Genomic DNA, 12,889 nt, shown 5'->3' on the forward strand with positions numbered 1-12,889 from the left:
ATTCTGGTTCGAGCTAGTTTCGTTCCTGCTATCACATAATATATTGACCATGTATTTTACAAAGAAGTCTTTGGTTACTTTTGGGTAAATTGATAACCTGCAAAGCTGAAAGCCTGTGGTCACTCCATCGAAGTACAAACATCGCTTTCTTTTAAAACTCTGTACATTCCAGGACTAATAATCTCTTGACAGCTGTGATAAATCATCAAATCTCTAAACCACGCTGTCATCTGTTGGAAATGACCCTAGTGGTCGTCTTTCCTATAGAATTTCTGATCCTCGGCTGTTCCCTGATGAGCCTGTTGATACCAGCGTCCCTGGAAGGCCCATTTAAAACTCACCAGCAGATTCCGATTTAGGGATGTGCATTTCTAACAAGCTCCCAGAGGATGTGGAAGCTGCTGGTTGGAGAACCTCACTTTGAGAACCACGGCTCTAGCTTCTTTCTTTCCCCTTTCACAACATCCAATAGAGTTAAACCAATCCTCCTCAGGCCAGACATCAATGTAACAAGCAGAGCTGTCACATGAAAGCTAAAACAACTCCCTTTCTTCCCTTAGCCCCTCTGTTAATCAGATCCCTCATCCACCCCCACAGCATCTCTTGTCCAACCAACCACACCCTTTCACAGCTCTACCTGTGATCTCACTTGGCTAGAAGGCTCTCCTTATCTGCCAATAAATGGTCACTCTTTTATCATTTCTTATTCATTCACTCAGTAATTCAATAACTATTTATGAGTCACCATACTTAGTGCTGTGAAAAATACTGAGATCAAAACCAGCCATAATTAGCCTCAAATCAACAAATACCCCATGACTCCAAATCTGTCTTAGAAATTAAATTGTTTAAACAAGCAAAAAAAAAGTTCCCCCAAAGCGTTCTGAACTGTTTTTTCCAGGAGTGGAAATGGATATGTGGTATATCTAGTGTAGTCTCTTTCCTGGCCCTCTTGTAACTTAGTATCTATTTTATTTTATTTTTTAAAGATTTTATTTATTTATTTGACAGAGAGAGAGATCACAAGTAGGCAGAGAGGCAGGCAGAGAGAGAAGAGGAAGCAGGCTCCCTGCTGAGCAGAGAGCCCGATGTGAGGCTCAATCCCAGGACCCTGAGATCATGACCTGAGCCGAAGGCAGAGGCTTAACCCACTGAACCACCTAGGCGCCCCTTAGTATCCATTTTAAAGAGTTCTTAAATGAGTTAAAAGTGTAACAAAGATTCCACTATGTATATGTTAAATTGATTTGCAAACCTCATGCTGTAGGCTTAAGAAAACTAATTGCTGGTAATTACAATCTCATGCTGGGTATTCTCTCTACATAGAAGGAAACTGACGTATTTGAGGGCCGGAAATAAGCCTGCCATCTTCGTATTCCTGGAGCTTAATGGCACAGGACAGCTCAAGATCTAGACAAAAGGATGAAACCACTCCCTGCCTATTATATTTTTCAGATGAAATATTTTTACAGACAACACCACGGCAATATATATTCAGTGTTCATATTTTACTCAGTCTTTTGAACCAAACAGACATTTTCCTAATCCTCAAAGTCCTATGAGTACATTTTTACTCTTCTTACTCGTGCTTAATTTTTAAATAATATTTATTCATTTTCCAGTGCAAATCTTAATGAAGTCATTCAAGTTATCCAAAACTAATAAGCCCATGGAATAAATGGAATTAGTAATGATAAAGGAAGCTTTCACACAGACCCAATTAAGTCAATTTTATAATTTTATTAAAGCATGACAGAAGAGCCCATGTAAGTGCAATAAAGTTTAATGGAAACTCAGTCTGGTACTAAGAGTGGGCATCGTATGCAATGAAAGCGTAAGTTATAAATAAGAAACAGTCTTACAAAAAGTCTCTATTTCCTCAGAAATTAGGCAAAATCTACCCATGATCAAATTTATGCACTCAGAGCTGTGGATAGCTAAACTGATGCTATATACTGCTTGTACAGTTTGCATTTGAAAAATGAAGTTATTCTTTAATTAGCATTTCTAAGCCAAAGTTAACGGCTGTTTGAAAATGAGGCTCATTACATGATTCTGTAAATGTACTCGTAATAACTGACATTACCACACAGCTGTGTAAACATATTTACCATGACATTTTTCTTCTACCACAGGTGTATATTTTCCATTCTGAGCATTAGTAATATGTATCTCAGACTAGCCTGGCTTAGTAGTAACATTGAAGGGAAAAAATATTTCTAAAATTATTTAACTATTTGTAAAATAAAATGTTAATCCCACAGAACATATGTCATAAATACATCTTAATTTTGTATTTTTCTGCTCCAACTTATCCCTGAAAGTGTTTATGGTAGCCATGTAATTCCTTTTTTCTTTTAGATATATTAACAATAAAATCTTCATCTAAAAGTTCAATGAAATCAGCCTCAAAAGAAATAATCTGATTTGCATGACCAGCAGACATTACTTGCAACCTGAGTATATTTTGTGTTTTTCTAGTAACACAATAAAATATTTTAAAAAGGTAAAATATTCCACAATATAATCAAATAACTAGGAATCATTCAGCAAGTCCCTGAAAAAGTTAAAGATAAATTACTCTTTCTAAATTTAATATAAAGTATCACATTAAGAGGAAAGGTTTCAGGAATGAACTTTTAGCCTTTATGAATATCAAGAATGGTAATGTGTTAGGTGATAAAAGTCTACAAATATTTTAGCACACAAATAGCATATTTGATACCGTTCTGAACCAATGGCTTAGTAACAACTTACAATGATCACTTACAAGCAGAGGTTTAGGAAACTCCCACAAAATTATATTATCTATCTAACAATTCCGAAGCTTCGCTCTTGGAGACTACTTTTTAGTTTTGGAAAAATAAGACTGATTAAAAACCTCACACTGGCAAGTAATCAAACACCTTCCATGTCTCAAGTGATTTCTTTTTTTTTTTTCTTCTTTTTTTAAAGATTTACTTATTTATTTTAGAGAGAGATGCAAAGAGAGTGTGAGCAGGAGGGGCAGAGGGAGGGGGGAGAAAATCTCAAGCAGACTCTGCACAGAGCACAGGGCTGATGCAGGGCTTGATCTCAGGAGCCTGAGATCAGGACTTGAGCCAAAACCAAGAGTTAGAGGCTCAAAACAGCCCCCCAGATGCCTACAGTGATTTCTAAAGATGTTGCACCCTTTACATAAAGGACATAAGACTATTTTTCAGCTGGTGCCCAGTGCCTATTAGCTTCACCCTTCCTGAAGGAAGGAATACACAAACTTTTATTTTCCATAAAAGGGATCTGAATTGTGGGGAACCCAGCACACACGCTGAGTTCTATTAGATCTGAACACGAACAATGGAGAAGACGAGGATAATACAAGATGTATTTAAGCACAAACTTGAGGCTGATTTGTGCTGCTGTCTCGTGCTGAGCAAGCACCCAAACACACAGCTTCCAATACACAGGAGCAGCGCTCTTCCCCAGTCTCTGTGCAAACACCCCTGGAGACTGGGAAGGTCTCTGGCATCTGATAAATCCAGGATTTAGACTATTAATGTTTAGCTTACCTTGAAGGTGATGTCAAGTATCTCTGGCACCTTACACAGTGCATTTCAGGTCCCACTCCACCCACCATCTCTGCACAGTGATCACAAGGCAGACCAAGGGACAGGAGCTTGCAGGGCTTTTCTGTGTCCTCACTCATCCCAGAGCAGAAGCATAGTAATTTTTGTAACAAAGCAATCTGCTATAGTCAAGCATGCGTTCCAAATTCTTCCCACTATAATATCAGAAGATACATTTAAATATATATATATAATGCTACAATTTAATATTTACTGTTACAATTAATGCTTCTTTAGATCTATCAAAATACTGACCCACTTCTATGATCATAGTGATTTTTGCCTCTCACGCTTGCATCTGGGTTCAATTTCCTTCTAGTTGAAGGATATAGTTCTGCAGCTTTTTTGACAAAAATCTATTGATAGGACACATCCTCAGTCTCAGCAGATCCCGAAACGTCTTCTCTTCACTGTTACTCTTAAATTATTGCCCCTAGCACTTTGAAGGTGTTAGCCCACAGCCTTCTGACACCTGCTAGGAAGTCAGCTGTCAGTCTTAGGAAGGAAACCTACCTTTGTCTGCAGTCATTGCTAGCATTTTCTTTTCGATGACTATTTCACACCTGGTTCTGGCTCTTCCAGCCTCTGACAAATCTGCCTCCATCCTCGTGCTGGGCTAATGACCTGGGTTTCTAGTTTCCCGGGGATACATGAACAATCAGTGTCCACACTCACTGCCAGGGGCCCAGCAGCAACTGCACGCAGGCCAGCTCTCTGACAGCTGCCTTCTCCTACAGATAAAGGACTCTCACGCATGTGGCTAACCCTACACTTGTGCCCTAGATGCATTCTCTCATACGCTACAGAACTCTGCTCAACACTTCTCACAAAATCTTCCCTCTCTACTGGCTCACCCTATCAGTTCATAAATAAGCTCTTCGTTTTTCTGTTTTAAAAATAACAAGACAAATATAAAACCTCCCCTCAGCTCACACCCAGATTTCCAGACAGAGCCCCTACCTTCAGCAACCATGCATCACTCTGTTCTTATAATACTGGCTTTGATCACAAGTGAGATCATAGTCAAGTTTTGTTGGGATCACACTGGGATCACTTGAGATCACGGTTCACTACTGCCATATTGATCTATCTTTAATTTTTCAGATGAGTTACTATCCTGCCTTAAAAGTATGTTCTGGGAGGAACCATGATATCTTTTAGTAGATGAGTGGATAAATGAACACATGCACACAATGGAACATTACTCAGAGCTAAAAAGAAGTGACATTTCAAGCCATGAACAGACATGGAGGAATCTTAAATGCTTATTATTACATGAAAGAAGCTGATCTGAAAAGGCTACATGTTGTACGAGTCCAACTACAGCACATTTTGGAAAAGGAAAAACTATGGAGACAATATAAAAATCCATGGTTGCCAGGGGTCAAGGGGGAAGGGAAGGATGAAGAGGTTTATGAGGGCAGTGAAAACAATACAATAACATACAATAACAATACAATAACAATAGACACACATCATTACACATCTGTCCAAATCCACAGAACACACACCACCAAGAATGAGCTCTAATGGATACAACTATGGCCTCTGGATGATTACAATGCGTCCATGTAGGTCCATCTACCCTAACAAGTGTCCCGTCTGGTGAGGATGTTGACAGTGGGGGAGATTATGCATGCATGGGATTGGGGAACACAGAGGAGCTCTCTCTACCTCCTTATCCATCTTGCTATGAAACTAAAACTGCTCTAGAACAAATACTACTTCTTTTTAAAAGTAAGTTCTGGGTTATTTTGGTTATTGCTGTTTTCACTGAAAGTCTAACTAAAGTCAAGTTTCAGTCTTCCAGACTGATATACCATCTAGTTTGCAAATTTGTTGAAGGATGGGACTTTTCCATATTTCAATTAATTCCTTGTTTGGTAGGATCCCCAACAGAAAAAAAGAAAACAGAAGCCAAGAACAACAACAAATGAAGGGTATGATGAACTGAAAAGCCATTCACCAACTAGATTTTCTGTTTCCTGTCTCATCTATTGAGATAGATAATCCAAATTCCCTGCATTGTGTGACCATATATGGATGACCTGTTATTCACCTTGTTTAATCCTCATTCTTCCCAGGAGAATCAAGTACCATGATTATCCCCATTTCATCAGTGAGAAAATGAAGGTTTAACAACATTGCAGAACTGACAATAAAGCCTGGCATCTGAGACCAGAGCCTAGACTCTTACTCACTGCACAGGTCAGTCCTAAGGACTCAGGCTTGTAAGGTAATGTGTGCTCTCCAACACATAAGCCCCATCAGGGTTTTAGGAACTAAACTACCAGAATTTTACTTGTTTTAATTAATCTTACTAATTTACCTAATGACAGAGCATATACTGTATTTTATTAAACTTTATTGTAAAATTAATTGAACTCTTGAAGTCAGAAAACTTTTGGGTGTGTAAAAGCCATTACTTTTGGAAAAATTGGATTAAGGCAACAGACAGCTCTACATAGAAATTGACATTAAATCTCTTCTTGCTCCAGTTAAACAATCTCATTCCTTTAAGCCAAACAATATAAAATAAGGCCCTCACCCTTTGCAATGAGGAGATCATTAAAATGGAGATTTTATTATTGAAAACTTGGTTAACATAAAAACTGTGTTTGAATGCCCACAACTTAGAAATCGTAGATGACAATTCATCAACTAAGAAGACATCTTAGTCTTCATCTGACATCTGCCTGAGAAAATTAGATATGGAAGGCAGAGACTGAAGGAAAGCAAGTTACTTTTAAAACCGTTGTAGATATCCTCTTACTGTTAGAACCTAAGACTCTATTTTCTTGATTTTCTCCTTATGATCAACAGGTTGAAAATTTCAGGAGACAGCACAAGGCAGTGGAAAGACTATATGAAACATAATTTTTGTGTACTTCAGTTTTCTTGTGGCCTTATTGTACAAATCAACTGAAAAGTAAAGGTCTGTATTCACACCAAGCGTTATTTCAAAAAGAAGCTGCTCAAAAATGTATTTGCAACTTATTTTCTAAAAAGATATATAAATCTTTTCTCAGAAGCATCAAAGATTAAATGTCACAAAATATTAAAGTAGCTCAGTGTTAGTTAATTAAAGTAGCTCAGTGTTAGTAACTAGTATTAGTTAGTTACTTTGATAAACCAGATCAGGGCCCAAGTACACCAACTAGCTTGTTTAATTTAAACTAGTCTGAAAATCAAGCTCAGATATCAGGAAATGTAAGGGAATGAAAGTAATGTAATATGCATTATATAAGCTAACCCTGGAGGCAACTTCACATAGCGTCTATTAAAAATGGAAACTGTGCCTTCCCTGCCAACCCCAGGGGGCTGTTGGGGAGATCACGAGAGAGAGATGCCGCATTTGAAAAAGATTGGCAGCGGGGTTGGGGGGTGATGCCTGGGTGGCTCAGTCTTTGAGTGTCTGACTCTTGATTTCAGCTCAGGTCATGATCTCATGTGCCCAGAGATGGAGCCCAGCATCCCCCTCTGTGCTCAGTGGGGAGTCTGTCTGCTGGAGATTCTCTTTCCCTCTGCTCCTCCCACTCACACTCTCTCTCACCCTTTCTCTCTTAAGTCAATAAATAAATCTTAAAAAACAACAACAACATGGTTTTAAGTGTTAGGCACTTTTTTAATTGAAAAAAAAAAAAAGTTTTCTTGTTATTATTAAACCAAAAATTCAACAGGAAGGGTTTCAAGACCTATAAATGACCTAAAAATTTTCATTTTTTTTTCAAGAGAAGCACTTTTCCTTCTCAAAGAACATTCTATGCCACATAAAAATCAAGCTGATACTTCAGTCATTGTGTCCCTCCCCCAACCGCTGTATGAACTCAGGTCTTTTAAAAAATAATTCCCCTTCCCACCTCTGAAAAAGACATTCTGATCTGGCTTAAACTTTTATAATATATCAACTGGCACAGATTTTCTCCACTCAAAAAGATGTTTATATCCCTGCAGCTAAATTTCTTCCATGTGCTATAAGCTATAACCAACCCTGGAGAAAGCGACCAGAACTCTACAAATAAGACCATTTCATAAGCAAGCTTATGTTTTTGCTCCAAGAACTCAGCTAGTGAAAATCAGATGCCAATAAACCATCTGTAAGACACGCAGACACAAGGCAGGAAAGCAGGACAGCACGTGCAGGTGCTGCTTACCAGCAGCTGGAGACGGAGATGGGGGAACGCGTGCTCTCAGTACTCAGGTGACACAGGGAAAATTTTCTCCAAAGGAAATCCAAAAGGAATACAATCGTGTTTTTAAGGCATGTGTAGTTTAACCAAGACACCAAGTATTTGAGCCTCTGAAGGTACAGTCAAATATATATATAATAATAGTGGTACGCACATTAAGTATATAAGCCATTCAGCTGAAAGTGAGAGCTGTAGATGTTCAGAAGCTTTTCCCGGAGACATCAGGGCAGACCTCATTATTTTTCGATCACACCACATCTGTTAGGTGCAACATTAAACCATTCATGACCGGCTAATGGAATGGCCTCCTCGAAGGGTTAATACAACCCCCTGGAAAGACAGAATGGCTCCTTGCAAATTTAAGTGATCATACACTTTCTCACAAATACACAAAACTAGATGCTAACAGTATTTTAATCATTGAATATGTAATTTCACTTTCTTATTTTTAAACAGCTTTGTTGATGTATCATTTCCACACAACGACATGTACAGATTTCAGTGAGTTTTGACAAACGGGTGGGCTCGTCCACGTGACCACTACCAGATTCGAGCTACAGAGTATGTCACTTCTTGCCCGCTTTCCAGCCAGCCTCCCGACTCCATGCCACTCCAGCCAGCACCAATTAACTCCTGTGTTCACAGATGCCTCTCCCCAACTAGAGCACTGACTCAAAGACTGCACCACAATGCATTTACACGTTCTGCTGTGGATACACGCCAAGGTTATTTCCAGCTTTTGTGGATTATAGATAGAGCTGATGTGAACACTCATGCACAAGTCTTTGTTTTCACTAACTACGCAGCTATGGAATTGCACGTGTGTTTACTCAGAGACTGGCTGCTGGGCAGGTGATAATGCCACGTTCCTGCCCACTGAAAATGTTCCACTCGTTCTGCTTTCTGTCCAACACTTGTTCTTCTCAGTCTTTCTTATTTTAGCCATTCTGGTGGCTGTAAGTGGTATCTTGCTGTGAATTGTATTTTATCTTTTAGATCTTATTTTTAAGCAATCTCTACACCCAATATGGGACTCAAAACTACAGCCCTGAGATCAAGAATCACGAGCCCCCTTGCTGTGAATTTTAAAGAACTGAAGTGTCTTTTCAGGTCTGCCCATTTTTAAAAAATCGTTTTATTACTGTATTATAAAAGTTCACTAATGGTGAGTGCTGTGAAGTGTGTAAACCTGGCGATTCACAGACCTGTACCCCGGGGATAAAAATATATTATATGTTTATAAAAAATAAAATTAAATTTTAAAAAAAAGTTCACTAGATCTTCCAGATACAAGCTCTTTGTCACACATTGTTTCACAAATATTTTGTCCGACTTTATGTCTTGCTTTTTCATTTTTTAAATAGTAACTTTTGAAGGCAAGAAACATGTACAGTCTTGAAGTCCAATTTATCAAAACATTTTTTTAATCGTATGAATAGTGATTTTCTCCTAAGAAGTTGTTATGGTCTAAATATTTATGTCCAACCCTCCCCCCCAATTCATAGTCACATCCTAATGTGATGGATTAGGAAGTGGGCCTGTGGGAGGTGATCAGGCCATGTGGACGAGGCCCTCATGAATGGGATTAGTACCCTTAGAGAAGAGAGCCCAGAGAGAACCCCAAGGAGAATTTCACCTTCAGGAGGATGGCCCTCACCTGACCACGTTAGCACCCTGATCCTGGACTTCCAGCCTTCAGACCTGAGAAATAGTCTGTTTTCTGTAAGCCACCCATGCCTGTGCTACTTTGTTACATGGGCTTGAGTGGACCAAGAAATCTCTGCCTAACCTAAGTATACAAAGGCTTTCCATGCTTTGTTCTATAAGATTCAGGTTTAAGTTTTACAACATTTAGGTCTATGATAGATTTTTTACAGACCTTGGTATTTGCCGTGAGACAGAGATCAAGGTTATCTCACCTGACCCCCAGGAGATCCAGTTAACCCAGCATCACATGTTGAAAGGCTAATGTTTGGCACCTCTGCCGAAAAGCCAATTGGTTATACACGTGTGGGTCTATTTCTGGACTCTTCATTCTCTTGTATTTATCTGTTTGTCTATCAATCATGCTCTCTTAACAAGGAGAACTGGACTTTATTTCTTCTGTCTTGGTATCAGGAGTCAGAAGCAGAGCAGCTGCTGATGCTGACGCATCCCTTCAACAAGGAGTAGTAACAGATTGAGAAAAATGGCAGAAGTTTTTATTTTGGTATTCTTTAAAAAAGATCACCTCTAGGGGTGCCTGGGTGGTTCAGTTGACTAGTTGAGGGTCTGACTCTTGATTTCAGTTCAGGTCATGATCTCAGGGTCATGGGATTGAGCCCCCATGCTCAGTGGGGAGCCTGCTTGAGATTCTCTCTCCCTCTGCCCCTCCCCTACATGTACACACCTGTGAAAACATATGCACACACATGCTCTCCCTCTCTCTCTCAAATAAATAATACATTTTGTTTAAAAATGGTCACTTATTTTTAAAACAATAAATATAAGCCAAGGTAATGCTAAAATGTGTTAAACTAGTTTTCTAAGTTGACTGTTACTCAGTTAACTACTTGGAATGAATATAGAGGCAAAAAAGCACCAAGGGGGTTAGCTCCATAAAGGGTTGTCAGTAAGCCTTTCAGAATTTCCCCCAAATGCTTTCCCTGGTCTTCAGCTGGACAGTGCTCCCTCAGACTCATCCCTGGTCAGCTTTCCCCAACTATACCCTGCTCTGGCCAGCCAGGACAGCCTGCTTGGCCATGATAACCAAGAGGTATGAATTCACGCCTTCTTTAGAGAGAAAACAGAAACCATCTTTTAGATTTTGAAATTCATCCATATTTCCATGCATCGTTAGTTCCTTCCCAGGAAGGAAAAAAGGAAAGAAGTGTCCCTCCTTCTTTGCTGTATTCTCTACCCATGTCTTTCATCTTAGCCTCAGTGTCTCACGTGGTGAATCTGCGACATTTCTGAAACCAGAAACTGGAATCCCCGAGAATTCTCAGTACCATATTTTAGTCTGTATTTTTCATACATTTATGTTTTAAATAACAAGCGACAGAAATTATACACAGTGAATAATTTTTCCAAGACAGAATTATATTAAAAGCTTCAGAGATTCCCTGTAACACAAGATATTTAGTAACAAAGGCATGGATTATTATTATTATTATTATTATTAACCACCAACATATTGTAATAAGATTACATATTCCAATAACATGTAAAAACGATCTATACTTCAAAGACATCTAATAACAGGAAATAGTAAATGAAATGAACATAACGTAAATGTCCAACAAAAGTCATTTAAAAATTAAAAGATATATAAAAGTCATCATATTTTATTTTATTTTTTAGTTTTTTTAAGTAGGCTCCACACCCAGGGTGGAGCCCAACATGGGGCCTGAACTCATGACCTGAGACTGAGACCTGAGCTGAGACTAAGAGCCGGACGCTTAACTGACTGAGCCATCTAAGTGCCCCAAAAGTCATCATTTTTTTTTTTTTTTTTTTTTTTTAGAGAGAGCACGAGTGCAGCAGAGGCAGAGGGAAAGAAACTCCCAAGTGGACTCTATGCCCACCTTAGAGCCTGACTGGGGCTCGATCTCACAACCCTGAGATTATGACCTGAGCTGAAACAAGACTCAGATGCTTAACTGACTGAGCCACCCAACACCCCAAAAGTCATCATTTTTTTAACAAAAATTTTAAAACACACAAAACAGTGACAGTCTTAATCTCTGTTTCATGACAAATGATCCAGACACAGAAAAATTTCTTTCATTTTGCACGGATGCAAAAAAGTACCAAGGGGGTTGTCAGTTGTGACAAATGGGTGGGCTGGGCATTTGGGTATATTTTGCTTCATTTAAACTCATTTCCGTTTTTTGTTTTCTTAAAATCCAATATAGTTGACATACAGTATAATACTAGTTTCAGGTGTACAATATAGTGATTTCACAGTTCCATACGTCACCTGGTACTCATCACGACAGGTAAACTCCTTCATCCCCATCACCTGTTCCCTCCATCCCCCCCCCCTCCCCCCTGGTGACCATCAGCATGTTCTCTAGAGTTAAGAGTCTGTTTCTTGGTTTGTCTTTTTTTTTTCTTTGTTCACTTGTTCTGTTTCTTAAATTCCATACCCATTTCCTCCCCCCCCCCATTTCCTCTTTTAATGGTGAGATCATTTTGCCTGCTTGCCCTGATTTTGGTTTTGCCAACGAGGTCAGTATTAGGTCATGAATTCAGATTACAAATCAGTTTCAATCCCACAGCCATGCTCACAGCTTTGTTCCACTCAAGTACTAACAATAATTGCAGCCTGTAGAAGTATCAAGCCCTGGAAACTGTCAGCAAACATAATGAGGTAGCATTCCAATAATGTCATTTGAATCTTCTAGAGAGGGAAATGGCGTGACATAGACCCACAGGTCCAGACCGCCAGTTTGCATGAGTACCGGCTAGTTCTTGGAACACCACTCCCTGGAATCATACAAAGTGATGAAATATATAATGGACTTATTAATACTTATTTTGTGGGGTTTTAGGGGGGCTCAGTCAGTTAACTGTCTGCTTTGGGTTAGGTAATTATCCTAAGGTCCTGGGATTGAGCCCCGTGTCAGGCTCCCTGCTCAGCAGGGAGTCTGCTTCTCTCTCTCCCCCTGCTGTTCCCCCTGCTTGTGTGCTCTCTCTCTCAGATAAATAAATAAAATCTTTAAAATAAATACTTTGTTTGCAAGAACGACTCACTGTTAGCAGCAGACATGACTAAGAATACACATGAATACATGTAACAGCCAAATGTAACAGGAGAGTGTGAATCTTTTCTTCCTGCATGCTCCCGTCCAGGTTCCCAGGAATGTGTGCCCTGGCACCTGACACCTGCACCCAGGTTTCCTGCTCTCGCTAAAGATTTGATGTCAGCAGGACCCTTTGAATCAATCTATGCCTTGATTGCTGATCCTTAATTTTTATAGGAGAGTTACAATATTTTCCCTATTTTCCTGATTTGGGGAAATCATTTAGGGGTCTGGGGAAAAGGACATAAATTGTGCAAGGTATTTTCATCACCTGCCCTTCCCATTCCCACTGATTTCCTGCTCTTGG

General features: G+C 39.4%; 1 protein-coding gene across 4 annotated transcripts in view; it reads right to left on the minus strand.

Moving 5' to 3' along the window:
- Positions 1-12,889, minus strand: part of LOC111150740 (dispatched RND transporter family member 1) — a 181,786-nt gene that overhangs the window by 77,306 nt on the left and 91,591 nt on the right. Inside the window, exon 3 of one of the 4 annotated variants that reach the window (XM_022508318.1) lies at positions 7,950-8,125. The exons of the other annotated variants lie outside the window; for them this stretch is intronic. The gene's annotated coding sequence lies outside the window, so the exon portion shown is untranslated. The remainder of the gene's footprint in view (positions 1-7,949; positions 8,126-12,889) is intronic. 4 annotated transcript variants of the gene reach the window in all.

This window comes from Enhydra lutris, unplaced genomic scaffold (genome assembly GCF_002288905.1).
Source record: "Enhydra lutris kenyoni isolate GAN:26980312 unplaced genomic scaffold, ASM228890v2 scaffoldscaffold24, whole genome shotgun sequence".
NCBI classification, from domain to species: Eukaryota; Metazoa; Chordata; class Mammalia; order Carnivora; family Mustelidae; genus Enhydra; species Enhydra lutris.